This window comes from Temnothorax americanus, unplaced genomic scaffold, assembly GCF_048541705.1.
Source record: "Temnothorax americanus isolate GAGA-0224 unplaced genomic scaffold, ASM4854170v1 Scaffold35, whole genome shotgun sequence".
NCBI lineage: Eukaryota > Metazoa > Arthropoda > Insecta > Hymenoptera > Formicidae > Temnothorax > Temnothorax americanus.
The window spans coordinates 1,778,771-1,801,155 of record NW_027509496.1 but is presented as its reverse complement, the minus strand read 5'-3'; the positions used below and the strand labels follow the sequence as shown (position 1 = coordinate 1,801,155).

Below are 22,385 nucleotides of genomic sequence, written 5' to 3'. Positions count from 1 at the left end.
AGATAGGCTCGGTGATACGAACACCGGATAAGGCGCTAGTAAGGGTTCGCAGCATATTTTCCAACATTTCAGTACGCTGGGAAAGTTCTCTTTCTTTTTCTTTTACATCTTTAATAGCCTGCTCATAATCAACTTTTCTTTCGTCTTTCTGTTGCAACACATTAGAAGCATCGGCAAATTCCGCTGTGCGATCGTCGGAATGATCCATTTTGGACAATAATGGTTATATTGCTTCACTATTTAACTATTTCCTTTTATTCTTATTAAATATTATAGAAATACTTAATGATAATATATTTTTTCTTTTTGTTAAAAGTTGAGTATGATCAAAGGTTTCGTTATCAGAATGATGGGTATAGGGTAATAAATTGACTCGTAAATACATACACATAAATTATCACTTAAGCAAATATAGTATTCCTTTTATTATTATATTTCAAAATCAAATATCAATTCAGCAATAACGACACAGAACAATAACATGTTATATAAATCGTGAGCCTTAATAGTATCCATGTATTGTGTGTATTCAATGAAAACAAATTTCAAGTTTCATAATAAACCTTTGGTGTGTTTCGATTTATTCTTTCGTTTTTGCTTGTTTCAAATTGTAGCGTCAACGGTACTTATTAATATTAACTCTCTACTAATAATATATATATACACAGCAAAGAAAAACATTATTTGCATAAAAGGAGAAATGATTATACCGCGCTAATACTCTAATAATAACTGTAAACCAAAAATTGCACTTAAATGTTGATTTTGCAATTGATATTCGTGTATGATAATATAATCGATAAGCCAATATACTCTTGACGCTCCTGATAATTTCGAGCATTTACCTTGATTTTCTCCTTAAATCCTCCATAGTATTATTTTTAGAATTTAGCATAACTGAAAAGATTGAGTGATAAGAAAATGCTTCATGTAGAGAATGAGAAATTTTTCTTGAGCAGGTATTTTGCAATACGTAAAATAACGATGTTAATAATTAAATTTTAAGAGCTCTTGCAATCTTAAACAGCTAGGGTTAGCAATTTGTATATAAATATAATAATATTGCTATATAATGATATAATAATATTAATATTGCAATTTATCGCTTAAGAGCATGTAATCGCATTGAGTGCAGAATTCTGACTTCAAAAATTATTATGTGCATTACACAAAAAAAAAGGGAGAGAAAACATATATTCTCCGAGCAGTGAAAAATATGAGCGTTCACACTGATATTTTGCTTCATAGCCATATGCAGACTTCCTTATTGGCTTATTTATTATAGTTATAACACTTATATACCGTTATGATATTTACGTACTTAGATAGTTAGATAGATAGATAATTATATACATATTATTTACATGATATTTTTAAGGCACACGAAGAAAATCAAGCAATTCAAGAAATATCTTTAAGTGCGATGTCGCAACATCCGCGATATTTTCACATCAGGGATGCTTTGACATCCCACCGCTGTCACCAGTTGTTACGTCCGGACGATCGTTCGGACGTCGGGGTGGGTTAATCAGTGAGAAAGAGTAAATTGAAACCTTCGCGATATTGTGTGAGTGCCTCACATGAACGAGGAGAGACGGTAAGTCTACTATATATATATATACATTTCTTCTTTAATTTTTGACTGGGTTGGTACTGACTTCTCTAAGTATCAGGCGGATTTTTTGCGTTAACGTCTCGATTTTCGTTATCTTAGGTAACTGTGGGTCTTGGACCATGGCACTCGATTGCTCCCGATTTGCAACGACCGGTGATTCTACGCGAGGATCAGTTTTTACTGTCGGTGGCGGAACGGTGTTTAGCACGCGCGGATCGAAATCGCCGCCGAAATAATAGGCTCGTTGTAGCCTTTTCAGTTGATGAGCACGTCCCGATCGTCTGGATCGCACCATTGATGAAAAAATGTACCTACCTTGGTAACTTGCTGACCTCCGAGTACGTTATATAAGTATATAGTGACTGGTTCAACTTCCTTTCTCCATCAATCGCATGCAAGCGTGTGTGTGTGCGTGTGTTCTTGCGAGTACGCGTGTGTGTAAGGACCCTTACGGTAACGTGCAGGCAGTCGTAATTAATATATATATATATTTTTGCTGATTTAGATTAATATATGTTATAGGAACAAAGAAGGAACAGAGGAATTTAGAGAACGCCCTGAGAGAGGCGCGCATCCGTTTAAGGAGCTGTCACGAACGCCCTGAGAGAGGCGCGCATTGACGGAAGGATCGGTTGAGAACGCCCTGAGGGAGGCGCGCATCAACGGGTATCCGGTAGAAATCAGTGTAAGATAAAAGAAGGATAAATCTTTATGTCTGGTAGAATGAGTATTTATTAATGCTGATGGCGTTTCGTTTATTACAGAGTATCCGGCAGCACGACGCGTGAGAAGGCACCACGATCTGTACACTCTCGCGGCTATGTCCCTCGAGCTCGCAAGGCTCTCGCGGCTAAGTCCCTTCGGACGATAACGGTCTCGCGACTAAGTCCCTTCTCGACTCGCGGTGCTCTCGAACTCGAAATGAAACTGAGAGAATCTGAGGGAATCTACTTGGCCCGTCTCGCAGGGCCCGTATTTATACTACCCGGTCGGTGGCGTCCGGGGTAAAGGGAATATTGTAATCACGCGAGTACGTGAATTTATCACGTGAAACTCTCTGTACACCGTGTTATTGATCGAGAGCGTCGCGCGTCGGTCCAGACTACGAATCAATTGATCGATGACGAATTTATCTAATTATGCGAATATTATTTCCACGTTCCTTTATATTGTTGCGGTTATATTTTACACTGTTGCTTTAAATAATCTGTAATGTAATAAATTTTAAGAACAATACTGATAATACTTAACACTATTATTAACAGGCGATTTACTTAAACCTACGAATCATAATAATATCAATACTGTCATGAGTCGTAAATTATATACATTTATTCATGTGTAACATTGAACGGTGACAATATTAATATTATTATTCGTGCATCTACTAATTCCTATTTCTACGCAAAATACAGTATCTATACGTGCAACCTACTCTAAGCGTAATTTTACAGCAGTATCAGTGTTGCAAGCAATATGTATGTCGTGTCGTTTACATGCGGCCTTGAGATTTTTCGCGGTTTGTTACAGATGGAAAACATCCACGATAATACCGATACTAAAGGTAAACAAACCAAAAAAAGCGAGCGAGTATAGACCGATCAATATGTTACCGATATATGAAAAAGTATTAGAGTTAGTTGTAAAAAAACAGTTGGAAAAATTTCTAGAAGACAATGAAATAATAACCGAATACCAATCTCGATTTAGGACTGAGACAGCAATTCAAAGTTTTATCGAGGAATGGAAATTGATAATTAAGGAAAAAAAATGGTAAGGGTGTTATTCCTGGATCTTAGGAGAGCGTTTGAGACAATAGATAGAGTAAGATTAGTGAAAAAATTATATCAGTATGGAATAAGAGGAGTGGTACTGGAATGGATAATATCGTATTTAAGTAATAGAAAGCAACAAATTAGATGCAATGATATATATTCTAAAATAATTGAGACAGTATATGGCGTGCCACAGGGATCAGTATGAGGACCTCTATTTATTATAAATGATATAGTAAAAGTCTGTCCGGAAAGAAGTATATTTAGATTATTTGCAGATGACACGACCGCAAGTGTAACAGGAGAAAGTTGTGAGGAATTAGAAATAAAACTAAATATGGTGCTCGGTATACTTGAAAAATGGATGAATGTGAATATGTTAAAAATGAATGCAGATAAGACCAAATATATGATAGTTAGGAGTATAAGGAAAGAAATAAAAACAGACATAATAGTAAAAAAATTGGATGGAACTGTAATTGAGCGTGTCGAGATAACGAAACATCTGGGTGTAATGATCGATAGTAAACTCCGTTGGGAGAATCACTGTGATTATATGTTAAAGAAAATAGGGAAAAAAGTGAGTTTTCTGAATAGAATAGGAAATGATATATCGGCGTACACTCGATGTACTGTGTATAAGTCTATCATAGCGCCTCACTTTGAATATTGCGCAACGATGTTAATAGGCATGGGTGAGACGCAACTGAATCGACTGCAAGTGGCACAAAACCGTGCTATGAGAGTCATACTTCAATGCTAGCGATATACAAAGGTAGAATTGATGCTGCAAACCCTTAAGTTTATGAATGTAAGACAGAGGCTAATGTACAATGTATGTATTTTTATTTTTAAGATAGTAAGAGGCATAATGCCAAAACATTTAAGTAATAGGATAGAAATAGTAGGAGATGTGAGTGGACGGCAAACGAGGCAGACTGAGAATATTAGAATTCAATATCGCAGGACGAGAAGCGCACAGAAAAGTATATTTTATGAAGGTTTGAATATGTATAACGCCCTGCCGATAAAAATTAAGCAATGCGAAAGAATTGAACCTTTCAAACGTAAGTTAAGAGAATATATTGTACCTCATGTAGAGGAATTACTTTAAGGATATTTTATGTAAAAAATAGCCAAAAAGGCTAATAAAGCTCTCTCTCTCTCTCTCTCTCTCTCTCTCTCTCTCTCGCGTGAGTATGGTGTGCACGTCCGTTGTGTTTGCTCCTGCTTTAATCAGATATATCTCTGCCGTAAGTTGCCTTCGGGCTCTTTTGTTGCAAGTTTAGGCATGTCTTTTTGCCGCTTGTCACGCGCTATTATCATTTTCTATTGTGCCATTGCCGAATTCTCTGTATTTGCGTGACGAGTGTTTCTCAATATTCCAACCTAATTTCCGAGAATCATTCTACGGATGTGTTACCTCTGCTGCGCATGTGCCTGTCGTCTATCTGCTCTTTCCTGCACTTGCCTGTTACTGCTTTGATGTGCACGCCGATTTAGAGTGGTACCGCTGGTGGACCTGCGCGCGATTAACCTGGAGTGTCGATATCGAGGTGCACCAAAACCATTGCCGGCTTGGCGGAATCGTGTCCTGAGTGTCATCGGGTGTTTCACCCGGGCTGTGTTAAGGCGTATCTTGCCACCAAAGCAGCCCGTGACTGTTGTAAGACTCGGCTGTCCACCATGCCGCTTACACTCAGAGACACACAAGTATCTCGTTCTGCTGATCTTCGCAGATCTGCTTCTCCGGGTGCGGGGGCTGCCTCCCCCGGGGCACAATCATCTACTGATGCATTGCTGCAGTCGATCCTTAAGAAGTTGGACGAATCTGAAAAAAAGATCACTGCCAGGTTCGACGAATCAGACAGGAGGATTACGGCGTTCATCGAGCATCAGGAGACTGTGAATGCGGACTTCGCGCATAAACTTGAACAATTGCCTGTGCTACTAAAGACTGCGTCTGACCATAGTGAAAGAATTGCAGCGTTGGAGGCTGAAAGTGTACAGCTCTCTGGCTCTGGCTCTCAGTATGCGGGTCACGGTTTGTCTCCTGCGTCGCGCGTTTCTGGAACATCCGACTTAATTATCTCAGGCGTTCCAACTAATTTCATTGATACATCGAGTGAGATTGTTGAATGCGTTTTCCGCGCTTTTGACATCTCTCAACTCTCTGCGGATGTTCTTGAGACCCGCGACGTCGCGAAGAGTGCGCCTGCTGCGCAGGGTGGGGCGTCGGGCTCCTCTCATTTCCCCGATACTCGGCTCAGTTCCGGAAGCAGATCTGTTATTGTCGTTCTTAAATCGCGTGAAGTTCGCGATTACATTCTGCGTGTAATGCGGCGAAAGCGTGGACTGTCTGTCGAGGAGGTTTTTTCTAAAAATATTCCCGGGCACATATATGTGAATGAGCTTCTTCCGACTGACACTTACAATCTGTTGCGACGCGCGAGGGTGAGAGCCGGGCAGCTGTCCTTCAAATATGTATGGTGCAGGGACGGTCAGATCCTTATCCGGAAAGACCAGGGTTTGCCCCCGATTTCTATAGCTTCTGAGGCTGATCTTGCGAAGCTTCAGTGACCGGCTACAGCGGATGTCGCTCCTCCTGCTTCGTCGGGTCGCCTCAGGATTGCTTGTTTTAGCGCCTGCTCCCTTTCTGCCCATCTTGAGTCAATCCAGGTCTTCTTTACGTCTAATTTCTTTCACGTTATCTCGATCTCCGAGACCTGGCTAATAAAGCTCAATCAATCAATCAATCTCTCTCTCTCTCTCTCTTTCTCTCTTATCTCTCTCTCGGCCGATCTCAGGCTGTGGTGGATGATGTTGGAAACATGTCAGAGTGGCTGTTCACATCATCTGGAGTACCACAGGGCTCAGTACTCGGTCCTCCGTTGTTTTCCTTATATATCAACGATATAGCGCGTGCTTTGCTATACACCTGTCATATGTTTTTGCTGATAACGTTCAGGCTTATCTCTCATGTCCATCGGCCGACATAAATCGTGGTCTCGAATTGATTACTAGGGATGCCAGGGTCATTTTTGACTATGCTGGTGTAAACGGTCTAAAGCTCAATCCGAACAAATCTAAGATCATTATATTTCGTAGTCGAGCTCACATTGGAACCATCGATCTAAACCTCTTACAGCCTGTGGTGGTAGACAACACGCCGATACCTTTTGTGAGTGAAGTCAGGAACCTTGGTGTCATCCTTACGTCAGATCTTTTCTGGAAGAAGTATGTCATCCACGTCTCTCAAAATGTCCATCACGCACTGTATAGTCTCAAATTCAACAAAAATTTTCTCTCGATTGCGCTTAAGATAAAACTAGTTGTTACCCTAATATTGCCTTACATTGATTATTGCTGTCTAGTTTATCATAGCATGACCGACGAGTTAAATATTAAATTACAGAGACTAGTAAATTGCAGTATTCGATTCATATATAATCTCAGACGTGATGAGCGCATAACACTGTACAGGCGTAAATTGGGATGGCTTCGTGTCGAAAATAGGAGACTCTACTTCATGGGCTGCCAGATGTATCGGATCCTCCATATGCGATCACTTTCTTACCTTCGTGAGCTTTTCACCGTACCTGACCCACTGCTGAGGAGATCCAAGCGTCTGGCCGCCTCTACTCAGGCCTTCCACATTCCTGCCCATCAAACAGTAACATACAAGAACTCATTTCATATCTCCGCAATTTATTTCTGGCACTCGCTCCCTGACAGCATAGCATCGTCGTTAGTATCATTTAACAGTCTTCTTCGATCATTTCTGCTGACATCTGAATCTGACTGAACGTATCTACTTGCTGTTCTTTTCTTATCTTTATATCGAGGTCAGTCTAGATGTTAAATAGTCGGTTGGTGGACTGACTCTAAGTACGTTAGCTGTAAGTAGTTTACTGTTATAATGCGTTAGTTATATAAGTGCGTTAGTCTTAAGTTGTTTATTTGTACAGTTCTACACATTTTGGTTGCTTTATATCGTATTGGGAAATGTTATCTCAATCGATTTATTAATTTCTTTTATGTTATACCATGTTGAGCAAATCTTATGTTACTTTGGCTTCCTACGTTATAAGCTTGTGGCGGTCTAATTCAATATTGAGTGAGAGCACTTGTATCTCATCTTGTTATATCTTTATTGTTGTATCTGCAATAATTCTGTAAAAAGTATATTACTTTTTGCCCTTTAAATTTCGCTTGGGCATAATAAATCTCATATATCATCTATCCATCTCTCTCTCTTCCTCTCACACATACGTTCCCGGCAAGCGCGAGACGCGCGATCGTAATTTGATGTTGTTGTTGTTGCGGTTATTTGTCAATGCAGTCACGGGGATGACTTTAGGAAACGACGTTCTAGGACGCACTGTTATCTGCTGCCGTACTAACCCCGTACATCCGTCGCGGCTATTTTCGTTCGTTCTTCAAGGTCTCGGGAAGAAAACGACGCAGTTACCTCTGACTCTCTTTTCCGTCGCCAATTGGGCGACGAGATCGGATGCGCGCGGTTCTCGGGGCGTATATAAGCGTAAGAAAACACGAATCTTCGCGCAATTAGATTGTCATTTTGAAGTTTTTGAAAGCGCGAAAACGTTGATGGTCGGAGCTCGTGCGGTACTGCACGCTTTCTCTATATGGAGAGAAAGAGTGCCATGAAGAGTGAATTGAAAGATAAAGAAGTTCTGATGTCGTTGTTGGACAAGCCGTTTAAAGATCAGGTCGTAGAAGTCGTACGCACGTCGACGAATATCGAATCGGTCAATTTCGCTTTGCTCGATCTGCTGCGCAAAATTTGGAATCCTGAATGTTCGGCGTCGCGGAATTTAAAACTGTTGCTCGCGCACGGGTCGCAAGCGACAGTTACTGTGCCAGTTATGGGATCAAACGGCGGACGATTTAAAGAAAATTCCCAAGGTTATGAAGAAAACGAGAACGTTGTCTATAATAGCGGCCGGAGCGACGTTTAAAAAAAAATTATGTCGCGCTAATACTTTTTACTTACGCATACTTTTTTTATTACAGAGATAAAAAATACATTTAAATATACGTATGTGTTCGAGATTCCGTTACCGTTGCGCCGCCCAATCAGATGGCAGCATCGATCGGATATCGACGCCGCATCACCGCGGCAGCTGGCGCAAGCACGGGCGCGGTCAACGCCAACGTCTTCCTCGCGATCGAGGCAATTGTGCAAATGGCCGCGCGGAGACTAGTCGCGTAACGTGTGCTTTGTACGTTTTGCATCGTGACTCCGGTTAATCGTGCACATCGCAGTGACCACACTGACTAGATCGTCTCGTACATTGTGAAATAGACCGCTCATCAACTCTGGTGCCTCAACACGACAGCTCAAGCTCACACGGGCGCGAGTGCCGACCGCCACGTGTCCCAAAGCTCACGGGCGATTCATCGAAGAGAACGGCATTTGATATAATTGTCTCTCGCTTATAAGGACAAACAAGACACCTCATTTGTACACCGCTCATCCATCTCAGGTCAGACTGTAACAACTTCGATACATTAAAGACGGCTCAAACTGTGGTCTTAGCTACACAAAAAATAAAGTGAATAATTAGTGAACACTTTCCACGCGCGTCCTTCTCATCCCGCTCCCATCGTCGGAATTAATCAGCGTTTTCGCGAACAGTATGTGTATCTCGAGACGAATAAATATACATATATCCGAATCATTTTCTACCCTACGCTGTTATTTCTTCCTTTTCCTTATTCATAAACTATTCTTTAAAGACACAGAGAATATCGGGAAAGAGGATAAAAAGTACAGTAACGGACGAAGTTTTGTAACAGAGATGGACATTATTCACTAATTTTTTATTTAAATAACATAAAGTTAAAGATTAAAAATTTATTTGTTATTTTCTTATCCATTAAATGATAAATAAAAATTTATTCGTTTATTCTCTTATCCATGGAATAATGAACAAAAATGTATTCGTTATTCTCTTATCCATTAAATAATGAATAAAGATTTATTTGTTTGTTACGTCCGGCGGTTTAATAACACATAAATGCTACGGAATATATATATAGATGTACGAAAAATAGAAACCACACACAAAACCTTATATCTTTCGTATGATTTGTATTGAAAGGCTTCGCAGTCAATTTTGCTGAATGGAAAAAATTTCTCGTACGATCACAAAAGTAATACAATTACGATTCTATGTCAATGAATTTGAGACGGCTGTTACGTACGTGGAAGGACGCGATAGCGGAGACAAAGCGCTGCCCAGGCCGAGCGGAAGAACAAGCGCTTTTGCGACGGTAGAGTGGCGCGAGGTCGCGACTTACGAGATTTCGTTACTCAAAGATCTGATCGAAGGTGGACGTCGTTGTCGAATGGGACTGCCATCTTGTGAATATTCCGTGTCACGCACCTTCAGGCTGGTTACCTGAGGATCTCGAGTGGCGTTTGCACTGACTGTTGAAAAATTCGCGACACAAGACGTGCCCGCGTCTCGAGGCAGGGCCTTATATTGCTGACCCCGGCGCGGTACGGGGGTAGGAGGAGGGCCCCCGGGCCGTGCGTATCAAGTGCAAGCGTCGCTCGGTACGGGAGTCTTTCCTTGCTTCCTATTGTTACGGATAAATTTGAATGGATAACTTAACTACTACGCAGGGTTGCTTCTACTTCGATCTAGCTTATGATCCTAGTCTTCTAGGCAATTTCTAGCGCGGGAAAAGGCGAGCGGTTAGTGTCGGCGTTGTCGCTGTCGTTGCTGATGCACATCTGTACCGTTTCTGATAGTAATTCGTGATTGATTCCAAAATTCTGTACTGTAACTCGAAGAGAGTTTGTAATTAATTATTTCTAGCGGATAGAAGCAAGGCGTTTTTGCCCTGGGAAGGTGCTGATGACAGCATCCGTATCGAGATAACCGGCTCGGGTGAGAACGTCTGGCTCTCCGCGCGCCTTCTCGGAACTGTTGACGACATGCATTCCTTAACATTATTATTAATCTATTGCCAAGCCGTTATAAAAAGTTATTAACTATTGTCCCTTTAAGTTGTATCTACGCGGATCGCGAGCCGCATCCAGCTTACATAACCGGTCAGTGTAATTGTTTATTACAACTATCCCTGAGACGGGATGATAATCGTGTGTGTGTTGTCGGGTGTGTGTGGTGGTCTATTATGCCGCCATACGTACAGGAGGCCATCGTTACCGTTACACCGGTTATGAATAAAAATAATAAGAAGTTAACGAAACTTATTCGAGGGGTACATGCGATGCGCGTGCCGAAACTTGAACTGCGATAGCGTCGTATACGTGTGGTAGTTTCTTTACTTCATGGCTGTATTATCGTGAGGCGGCTGGCTCGGAATTACGCCCGTTAATCTACGTTAATAAGGATTGATCTATCTACAGCTACGTAGCGAAGGCAAAACATAAGATAGCGAACTGCGAGAGTACGCGCGCGCGTGGGCAAGCGCGTAGTGCAATAATAAGTAACAATACTAGGAAACAAACGCGTTCGGTAGGCTCAAATGGTTTGTCGCTAACGATATTTAGTTAATTCGTTTTTGCGTTGTGTACGGCGGAAAATATAAGGAATGAAGATGTACTGTACGCGTTGAGAGGATGGTGCTGAATAGGCAAGATAACAGGCGGTCCGATAACGCTCGCCGCGCGGTAGGGCCGGCGAACGCTACGGGAGTTATGTCCGTTATCATTCCGTTTTAATGAATTAAAACATTGCCGACCGAAGTCACGTTCTCCCTATTACTGGTCTAGTATCTCCGCAAAATAGGACAAGCGATTATTAATAATACTCTTAATAATTAAAGTGTACAATGAGGCAACTAACAATAAGACGCACGCTACAGGAGAGAATTAACGCATGGGCGTCCAAAAGAGAGAGAGAAAAAAAGGGAAATGTATCGACGAACGTCACACCCCCGTCCTTAAGCTTCGAGCACGGGATGTGTGAGCGCCGAGGCAGCGAGGTCAGTCCTACGTGACGTTGAAATTAGGCTGCCGTGAGTCAACGCTCCTGCAGGCTGACAGGTGTTAAGGCACGTATCGATTCAAACGTTGCTCCAATGTTGAGAGGGACTCGTTAATAATCGCCAGTTCAGCTTGCTGGATGGGGTAGAGCGAAGAGGTGGATCCAGTCTGGTCCAAGAAGCGAGTGCTGTTGGACCGTGGTTTCACAGCAGAGTGGTCCGCTGTTTCGACGGGCGCGCTGTTTTTGTATAGGTTGTCTGTAGGCTGGGCGGTCCGTGGTGCTGGCGCTCGCTCTGCGGGCGATTGTCTTTTCCCGCCAAGGTGCAGCAAGAGGTTTGTTACGGAAGAAAATATAGCTCCCAACAAATGCACACTCTATCCGTAGACGGAGTGGAGAGCGTATCCGTGGATGATGGTATCTGCAACAATTTTAATAGCTTTGATTACCAGCCAAATCCCGATGAATCCGGCGGTGGTTGTGCCAAATTTCAGGAACCCGCCCCAGAGTCGTTCTGCTGTTGTTCCGGCGATCCTGCTAAGAGCGTCTTTGTCCAGGAGATTGTTAATGGAAAATTCGTCTAAGGGCACGCGACGTCCCGCGGCAGCCTTGGCGAAGTTCTTCATCTGAGTGGGGTGCTCGAGCGGGAACATGATGTGTTTTCGCAGACGACTGAGGTCCTTTTCGGTGTAAATCCCGCTACTAGCGAGATATTCGGCATCGGTGTAGTGCCACTCGGGCAGCGAAAGCGGTTCCAGGGTCTGCGGGGATGTCACCGCGGCTGGCAGTGGGGTCAAGCTGACCCATCCTCCTCTCATTAGGTACATTACGGGAATAAGAGGGTTGCAGTCGATCGCTGTCCCGGTACGTGTGATCACTTTAGTTTCGGGCGTTAGAAAGGCAGACTGATTATTAAAGGTAATCGGTAACTCTAGGAAACAGTCCTCCGTTGGCCTCCTAGCGACCTCGGTGGGTATACATCTGGTGATGTGGGCTACCTCCCCGACGATCACGGCCATATAGCCCGGTCCCTTCATCAGGTGATGAGCGAAGAGATCTGGTCTGATGTTAGCCAACGACAGGGCGTTTTTAAGTATTTGCTGTTCTAATTGACATTTTTTATATATAATATTTTGATAGAAAGCGTTGATTTGGTGCTTAATGTGATTCTCAACATAAATAAATTTGGAGTTTATATAGGTAAACGCGTCAAGGTTATTAGTGAGAATCCGGCCCTTGGGAGCAAACGGGTTGTCCTTGGCTGTTTCGACAATCACAAGTTTAGGATGTTCAGTCTGGATCAGTGTGAACCCGCAAATAGATCTTTCAGACCTTTTTGACAAGGCAAACGTCGTGTCTTCCGAGGTGAGAGAGTAGATGATGGGGTAGCGAGACACCGGGTCAAAAATTTTGGTAGCGATTCTTTGATAAAATACATCGTAAGAGTGATATTTACAAGAATTATCAGGAAGTGGGGACCAGAATACATTAGATCTGTCCTCGTCGACGCAAGTAAGCTCGGAGATTTTGCAATAGGTACCGGATCGTAAGATTATTAGGTCTTGTGAAGGTTTTGTCGTAGCGCGGTAGCTTTTGTAAGTTATGTAGATTGATCCTTCGACGACGACGATGTTCCAAGTGCCATAGGGGTCAAAGTATTGATACCCGTGGCACGTCCCGTCTATGGCGACGCTATTAGCAAGAGTTATAGTTCGATAGTTAGTGGAGTTTGGATCTAAGTCAACGATCGGTACGGACTGCCCGTAAAAGAAGCTTCGCGTGGCATGTAGTTTGAGGCATATCGTCTGGTCGACATCGACGAGATATTTACGGTGGCCTCCCTGTACCAGAGATACATGCGAGTGCATGCCGCAGTAGGTAATGTGTCGGTCAATTTCGATTCTAAGGTGTGGACAAACGTTTCGGCATATTCGGCTGTTTGCAGGAGTTGCAGGTACACGCTGGTAGTGTTCGGCTTGTCATCAGGTGCGTGGCATTCGCCGACGTCCAAGAAAGAGACAGTAGTTGAATTGAAGCTGGACCCTCCACAGTCATAACCCAAGAAGGCCTTGGTGACCCGAAGGAGTATGCTCACCAAAAAATTGAAGCCATCTGAAATAATAAATGCATTTCACCCGGGTTCCTCGTAGTATGCCTTCCTCAAGCGGTTTGTATGCACTATTTTACTAGTTCTAGTTATCTGCAAGCGAACATTATGATAGTCGAGTACTTCGATGATTTTATATGGGCCGACGTATTTGTCGGAGAACTTCGACTTCTTGTGATTCAGTAAGAAGACATAATCGCCCAATTCAAAGGTCTGTTGATTAATTTTTTGATTGTAATATTCCTTGGATCTTAGCTTAGCCTGCTCCAAATTTCGTTTGGCGTCAGCCTGTAACTCGCGTATGCAATCGAACAATTTGGTGAGGTGGTGGTCATACGTCTCTAGATCTCCGTCGTACGCGAGCTGCGATGGTGTGCGTGCAGTTCGACCATACACAAGTTCGTGCGGCGTGTACCTCGTGCCTTCGTGTACGAGGTACGAGGTATTGTACAAGAAATTGGCCCTTTTGATCAAGTCGTCCCAATTTTCGTTTCTGTTAACAAAACATTTTAGGTATTCCATGAGTACGAGATGTGAGCGCTCGAGGGAACCGTTGGACTATGGGTGGAAGGCGGTGGTGCTGACGGAAAATGCTGTATACGGAACTTCTTGGCAATGTTCTTCATTAAGAGGCTAGTGAAATTAGTGCCCTGGTCTGTCAAAATGCTCCTAGGGCACCCAAATCGACAAATAAAATTATAGACAAAGCTGGTAGCGGTGGCTTCCGCTGTGATTTCGGCCAGGGGTACCGCGATCAAGTATTTAATAAGCAAATCCTGCATGGTGAGAAGATACCGGTTTCCTTTCATCGTGCACCGCATGGGCCCTACTATGTCCATCGCGACCTTATTAAATGCTTGGCCCGGAGTGTCCGTGATGACCATTAGTTGTTTGGTCTTCTGCCTAACAAGCTTCTTCAGTTGACAGGTCTTGCACAGTCTGATAAAATTTAGAATGTCATCTTTTATTTTCGTCCAATAATATCTCTCCCGCACACGGTGGTAAGTCTTGGTCACGCTCTTATGACCTCCGACGACCGAACTATGAGCCTCCGCAATGATGTCTTTCTGTAATTCCGTTGGTAGGTTTAAAGTAAGCCCTAAGCATATGGTTATTGTTACGGGTCGTTCTACTAAGGTGTTTTGTAACGCTAACCGAATCTCATGCCAGGGGTGGTCATCTAAGCTTCCCGTTTTCCGAATGCTAATGGTACGGAGTTTCAAGTCGGTAACCACGTCGAATAGCGAAGCAAAGCTAGGATTAAGCGTCTAGGATTAAGCGGTCCAGTCTTATACTCTCTCGTTTCTTCGCGGCAAGAACTATGGTGTGTTTGTTGGGCGACTCGGCGGGGTATACGCGAGCTCGACCTAGTGTTAGTTCGTTTAGAGGGGGCAATTTCTGTTTCTGATAGAATTCGTGCGCTCCGGCGTCGAATGGACGGCCGTTGGCCGTTACTATAATGACTAGATTGTCGTCCTGGGAGAGCAGGGGATCGCGAGATTCCTTTATTCGACACTTTGTCCCGTGAGTGGTCGTGAGCTCTTCGTTAACTTTAGGTAAGCAGCAATCGTCATTACTAGTGAATGACGCGTTGGATTCAGATTCACTATCCTCGTCGTAGGTAATCGGTACGTCGGGTACATAGGCGTAGTCCTCGTAGCTGGTTTCCTCTTGTCCTCTTTTTCTCGTGGTATGACCCATTTCTACGCCCGTGTGACTGGTTGATGGTCCCGGTTCGTCGATAGAGATTGCTGGCATCGGAGGAGTGATAACCACGGTAAAGGGTTCCGGAGGTGGTAGTTTCTTAGGCCTGCCCCGTCCTCGTTTGGCGGGTTTATTGCTGGTGGAGACGATCACGGGAGGAGGTTCCGGAGGTGGTGATTTCCTAGGCCTGCCCCGTCCTTGTTTGGCAGGTTCATTACCGGTGGGAACGATTCACGGAAGGAGGTTCCGGAGGTGGTGATTTCCTAGGCCTGCCTTGTCCTCGTTTGGCGGGTTCATTTACCCCGTCTTCTTCTCTGTTGTCGCTTTCCTCGTCCCTTGGGTCTATGCGGCTGGCTGCGTCCTGCTGGCTGTATAATAGAGTGTGGGTTTCAGGTGGGTCGCGGAACCGCACTTTTCCTTCACGCAATCTATGTGTCGGAACATCATCAGGCGGGGACACGTTTGGGGGTGCCGATTGCGTTAGTCTTCCATCCGGTTCTGAAGCTTGCCCTCGACAGACCTCTCGTCGATGCTCCTCTTACGGGGGAACTTGACAGGATGGGATTTGCAGGCACGATTGCTCCGACTGCAGCTCCTGCATTTGTCATTGGTGTCGTCTGATCGGGCGTCTTCATGACTCCAACCGATCCACGGAGACTCGCTTCCGGAATCGAGACGCATTTTCTTCCTGGCAGGGTACAGTTCGAGGAAGGTGGAGGTTGATTCGATGGACGGAAATATGTCCTTCACCTTTTCTTCTGTGACGTCGATAATTTCAGCAATAATTATTTCTTCAGCCGGCGTAGGTTCCCGAGGTGGATTTCTTGAGAGAACGTCAGCGTTATTATTTGCGCTACCGCGTTTGTAAACTACTTCATAGTCATACTCTGCTAACTTCAGGCGCCAGCGCATGAGCCGAGACGTCGGGTCCTTCACCTTGTGCATCCAGGTAAGCGGCTGGTGGTCGGTGACGAGTGTGAATTTTTGCCCGTAGAGGTAGGGGCGGAAGTGGTTAGAGCAGTAGATGATAGCAAGAAGCTCCTTTTCTATGATGGAGTAGTTCCTTTCAGCGGAGTTGAGAATCCGCGAGGCGTATGCGATAGGCAGGTCGCCTGCCTTGTCGCCGCATTTTTGGCTCAATACGCCGCCAATCGCGAAATTCCAGGCGTCAGTCGTGAGGATAAAAAGTAGGGAAAAGTTCGGATATTGCAGGATAGGCTCACTACAGAGTGCTTCTTTTAATGCGGTAAAGGCGTCTTGTTGTTCCTTTCCCCATGTGAAGGGCGTTTCTTTTTTGGTGAGCTGCGACAATGGTTTCGCCACCTGCGAGAACTGCGGTATAAAGCGGCGGTAATACCCCGCCAGTCCGAGGAACTGGTGCACGTTTTTGAGGCTCCTTGGGGGTGAAAAATCCTTGACTGCTGAAATCTTCTGCGGATCGGGCCTGACGCCGTTCTCGCTGATAACGTGCCCGAGGTAAACTATCTCGCGACGCAAGAACTCGCACTTGTCGGACTGCAACTTGAGGTTGGCTTTTCGTAATCGTTCCATCAATTTCTCCATTCTAATGGCGTGTTCTTGTAGAGACCTAGCATAGACCATGATGTCGTCCATATACACAAAAACACCTTCGAGACCGGCTAGGACCTGGTCCATCAGGCGCTGGAAGGTCGCGGGTGCGTTCTTCAGTCCGAACGGCATCCTTTCGAATTGGAAGTGCCCTTGAGGTGTAGAGAAGGCTGTCTTATGGGCGTCGTTGAAATCCATTGATATTTGATGGAACAAACTTGCAAGGTCCAGAACCGAAAAATACTTAGCTCCGCCCAGTTGATCGAGGATATCGCAGATGTTACGCATAGGATAAGCGTCGCCTCTCGTCTTCCAATTCAGGTCTCTGTAATCGATTACCGTCCTCCAGCGCTTATTGCCGTGGGAATCTGCCTTCTTAGGCACGATCCAGACCGGTGAGTTGTATGGAGATGTGGAAGGCCTTACAATGCCTTCCTTCACAAGCTTCGCGACCTGTTGCATTATCTCTTGTTTGTAAATTGGCGGGAACCGGTACTGCTTGGTGTGGATAGGCGTATCGTCGGTTGTCACGATCCTGTGTGTTGTCACGTTTGTTTTCCCCAGATACTCCGTAGATAGGTGGAACGTTCAGGTGCTCTAAACGTAACAGGTTTATGACTTCCGTTATCCTAGAGCAGGCCTTGCGTTCACGTGCTTGCGTCTCGTTATCCTTGTCCATCGCCGGCGTCCGTTCGGTGGATTCCCGTGGTTTCTTAGACTCGTCGTTCTCTTCGATGGTGAGGTTATGGTTGTTAGTCTCGCAGTTTTCGAGAAAAAGGGCTAGGTCCTCTAAATGATATTCTTTGGCGTCTCGTCGTGGCAATTCCTTAAATGCGGACTCTTGGTCGACGCTACAGGAGTTGCAGGGATTCGCGTGTGTACGTTCGCTCGCTGGTGTAGGGCTTGTGGCCTCGATTTCCGGGGGACCCTTGGAGATATGGGCGCTTGCCTCGACCTTGATTCCTTCTTCCTCGACGCGCAAGATTGATGCTTCCACGGAGTCCCTTTGGGGGCTGGCTTCGGCGGGTGCAGACGATATTTCTTTATTATTGAACGATTCTTTAAGACAGTGGTCGACGAACGTCGCTTCTAGGTTGTTCGCAGTGGAGGCGAACGACGGTTCCTCAGGCTTGTCGGTGATGTTGCTCACCTCTTGGAATTCTAAGGTGGGTATTAGTATTTCCACCTCCTCGTCTAACGTATTTACGACTTGAATGTATGCTTTGTCGTTGACGCAGGTCACGAGAGAGTCTCCCATGAACACTCCGTTGCGAGTATAGAGTCGCGGTAGTTAACCCGTTCTGGTCCCGGGATTGGATATTCGTATCATGAAACCCGTATTCGTACGCGGGGGTATAACAATACTTTCGCGTTCCTTGAAGGGGAATAAACTATTACGCCATGTTATGCATTTGGTCTCATAGTTAATTTGCGCGTTGTTTTCTGTAAAGAACGAACTCCCGAGGATCCTTTGTGGTATTATTGGGAAATCGTCCGGGACTACGTGGAAAGTGACGGGCACCCGGAGAATTCGTGCCTTGATCGAGCCGATAGTTTCGACCGCGTCCGTGGTTATTCCCGTAAGTTGTAGTTTTCCGGTATAATCTATCTTTAGCTTGGGGTTCATTGACCCGACCTTGATTATATTAGGTTGTGCTCTAGTATCGAACATAAACGTAGTCGGTCCTACGAACGAGGGGAAAGTCAGTTCGACGGTGGGGACGTCCCCTGAGGCAGCTTTGAGGATGTGGATGGAGCAGGAACGGGAATGGCTTCCACGGCGAAAACGGGGCGGGGCGTCCCGAGGCCCCGTTTTGCCCCCGACGGCGAGGCCTCGCTGGCGTTTCCCGAAGACGCATGCGCGGGCCCGTACCCGCCACCAGCATTACCATTACCGCTATAGTTACTATTATTAGCGTTATTATATGCTCGTCTGCGACATTCGAAAATGAGGTGCCCGAATTTCTTGCAGTAACTGCAGATTTTGCGAGACATGTTATTGGAGACCGTTGGGGCAGGATTCTGGTTGAGGTGTCGGTCGGCGTTAGGCTCTCTTTGAAGAAGGGAAACTGCTAGCGAAGCGGCGCGGCGGGGAGGGACAAAGGTGCTCTTCCTTGTGGTTGAGCATTACGAGGTGTACGAGTGCGAGATTCATCCCTCTCTAACCGTTTATTTATGGCAATCGCTTTAGTGAAGACATCCGTTAGGCCGACATATCCTTCGGCTTTAAGCTCCGTTCTGAATTTTCATGGGAGGCTTTCATAAAACAATTCCAACACAAAAGAATCTATTAAGGCAGTTTCCTCGATTATTAATTGCCGTTTGAGCGCGGCTTGATCGCCTTCGATAATCGCGCTTTTTAAATCTTTTACTCTCCCAATGTAATCCAGAATATGCTCATTCGGCTTCTTATAGTTAATGCTTAATTGACCGCGGTAATAGTTCGAATTTCTTCCGGTTCCAAAGGTTTTGTTAAGCGAATCTAGAAATTTATCGACGGTATAATGAGTTTCGTCTTCTACGACCAGATACGCGTGACAGGTGAGCCTATTTCGGATTAAATTTACCAGGTGCGTTTCGTCGATGAATGGAACTGAATCGCGCGCACGCTTGCAAGCTCTCGAAAATTGCCAGACCGGTATGTTATGCCCATCATACTTCGGGACAAGTTTAAGGGCGTCTTGGATATAAGATTTCAGATATACGGGGGGTACTGGTCTGCGGGAAAGAATGAGGAAAGGCGTTACTACGACCCGGTGTAGAAAACGACGGCGGTACCGGGACGTGGCTCGGATCTTGTTCGGACGGAGCGGCGCCTGTTGTAAGCCGAGTGCAGACCGCTGAGAAGGTTTGAACCATCTGTTCTAAAAACTCCGTTTTTCGCGTCAGCTCTTGTATTTTCTTTACGGTCGCGTTATAATCGGCCGGGTTGTCTTTGGAACGCGAGGCGGTGCGGCCATTGTCACCGTCTGACGCATTCGCGAACTGTTTACTAAAAGAGTCGTGCTGCATTTTCCCGCGCTTTTTCCGAAATAACTTACTGAGGCTAATTTTGCTTCCTTGACTTGATATTAATGAAGGCGAACACCAAAAGTTCGCAACAACCGAGAGTCGTGCAGTTAAACGAGATCAATATCTGAGGCGATCTTCAATAAACGCGTATATAAAAGATGATAGGCGGAGAAATAATATAATCACTGCTCATTCGCGCTTATAATCAGAACGTCGCGGTTGGTATGTTAATCGTTAATGAAGTCAATCCCACCGCTGTCACTACTTTTTTATTGTATGTTGTTACGTCCGGCGGTTTAATAACACATAAATGCTACGGAATATATATATAGATGTACGAAAAATAGAAACCAGAGCCTTATATCTTTCGTATGATTTGTATTGAGAGGCTTCGCAGTCAATTTTGCTGAATAGAAAGAATTTCTCGTACGATCACAAAAGTAATACAATTACGATTCTATGTCAATGAATTTGAGACGGCTGTTACATACGTGGCGGGACGCGATAGCGGAGACAAAGCGTTGCCCGGGCCGAGCGGAAGAACAGGCGGGCGCTTTTGCGACGGTAGAGTGGCGCGAGGTCGCGACTTACGAGATTTCGTTACTCGAAGATCTGATCGAAGGTGGTCATCGTTGTCGAATGGAACTGCCACCTTGTGAATGTGAATATTCGGTGTCACGCACCTTCAGGCTGGTTACCTGAGGGTCTCGAGTGGCGTTTGCACTGACTGTTGAAAAATTCGCGACACAAGACGTGCCCGCGCTTCGAGGCAGGGCCTTATATTGCTGAGCGCGGCGCGGTACGGGGGTAGGAGGAGGGCCCCCGGGCCGTGCGTATCAAGTGCAAGCGTCGCTCAGTACGGGAGTTTTCCCTTGCTTCCTATTTTTTGTTACGGATAAATTTAAATAGATAACTTAACTACTACATAGGGTTGCTTCTACTTCGATCTAGCTTATGATCCTAGATTTCTAGGCAGTCTCTAGCGCGGGAGAAGGCGAGCGGTTAGCGTCGGCGCTATCGCTGTCGTTGCTGATGCACATCTGTACCGTTTCTGATAATAATTCGTGATTGATTCCAAAATTCTTTACTGTAACTCGAAGAGAGTTTGTAATTAATTATTTCTAGCGGTCAGAACGGATGCGTATTCGCCCTGGGCAGCTGCTGATTACAGCATCCGTATCGAGATAACCGACTCGTTTGTGCGTGAGAGCGTCTGGCTATTCGTTCGCCTTCTCGAAACTGTTGACGACTTGTATTCTTTAACATTATTATTATTAATCTATTGCCAAGTCGTTATAAAAAAATATTAGCTATTGTTCCTTTAAGTTGTATCTACGCGGATTGCGAGCTACATCCAGCTTACATAATCGGTCAGTGTAATTGTTTATTACAACTATCCCTAAGACGGGGTGATAATCGTGTGTGTGTTGTCGGGTGTGTGTGGTGGTCTATTATGCCGTTTTACGTACAAGAGGCCATCGTTACCATTACACCGGTTATGAATGAAAATAATGAGAAGTTAACGAAACTTATTCGAGGGGTACATGCGATGCGCGTGCCAAAACTTGAACTCCGATAGCGTCGTATACGTGTAGTAGCTTCTTTACTTCATGGCTGTATTGTCGTGAGGCTTCTGGCTCGGAATTACGCCCGTTAATCTACGTTAATAAGGAATGATCGATCTACTGTTACGTAGCGAAAGCAAAACATAAGATAGCGAACTGCGAGAGTACGCGCGCGCCTGGGCAAGCGCGTAGTGCAATAATAAGTAACAATACTAGGAAACAAACGCGTTCGGTAGGCTCAAATGGTTTGTCGCTAACGATATTTAGTTAATTCGTTTTTGCGTTGTGTACGGCGGAAAATATAAGGAATGAAGATGTACTGTACGCGTTGAGAGGATGGTGCTGAATAGGCAAGATAACAGGCGGTCCGATAACGTTCTTCGCGCGGTAGGGCCGGCGAACGCTACGGGAGTTATGTCCGTTATCATTCCGTTCTAATGAATTAAAACATTGCCGACCGAAGTCACGTTCTCCTTATTACTAGTCTAGTATCTTCGCGAAATAGGACAAGCGATTATTAATAATTATTCTTAATAATTATAAGGTGTACAATGAGGCAACTAACAATAAAACGCACGCTACGGGAGAGAATTAACGCATGGGCGTCCAAAAGAAAGAAAAAAAGGAAATGTATCGACGGACGTCACACGTTATTCTTTTTTCATTGAATACCAAATAAAAATTTATTCGTTATCTCTTATCCATTAAATAATGAATAAAAATTATTCGTTATTCTGTTATCCATTGAGTAATGAATTAAAATTTATTCGTTATTTGGCCACTCGTGAATAATAAATAAAAATTTATTTGTTATGCAATTTATTTCGAATAACGAGTAATTATTATTTTTATTTTTCTACAAATTTTGAATAATAAATAAAGGTTAATTTACAATTTATAACATATAATTCAGTTAGTAATTTAAATTAGACTTTCTATTACATCATTTTTATTTTATTAAATATATCTACTGTTCGAGAGCACGCGGTAGCGCGGTGTGCGCGAGGTAACGAGACGGCCACAAGAAAGAAAACAGCACGTACAGAAAAAATATAG

At 44.4% G+C, this 22,385-nt stretch overlaps 1 long non-coding RNA gene across 4 annotated transcripts; it reads left to right on the top strand.

Moving 5' to 3' along the window:
* Nucleotides 1–952: 952 nt before the first annotated feature.
* On the top strand, nucleotides 953–2,816 carry LOC143901638 (uncharacterized). 4 transcript variants are annotated; one of them, XR_013258137.1, is made up of 3 exons: nucleotides 953–1,922; nucleotides 2,138–2,300; nucleotides 2,380–2,816. It is a non-coding gene; the product is annotated as an uncharacterized LOC143901638 (long non-coding RNA). The 4 variants fall into 4 exon arrangements; XR_013258136.1 differs by having other exon boundaries at nucleotides 953–1,953; XR_013258138.1 differs by having other exon boundaries at nucleotides 953–2,053.
* The last annotated feature ends 19,569 nt before the right edge of the window (nucleotides 2,817–22,385 follow it).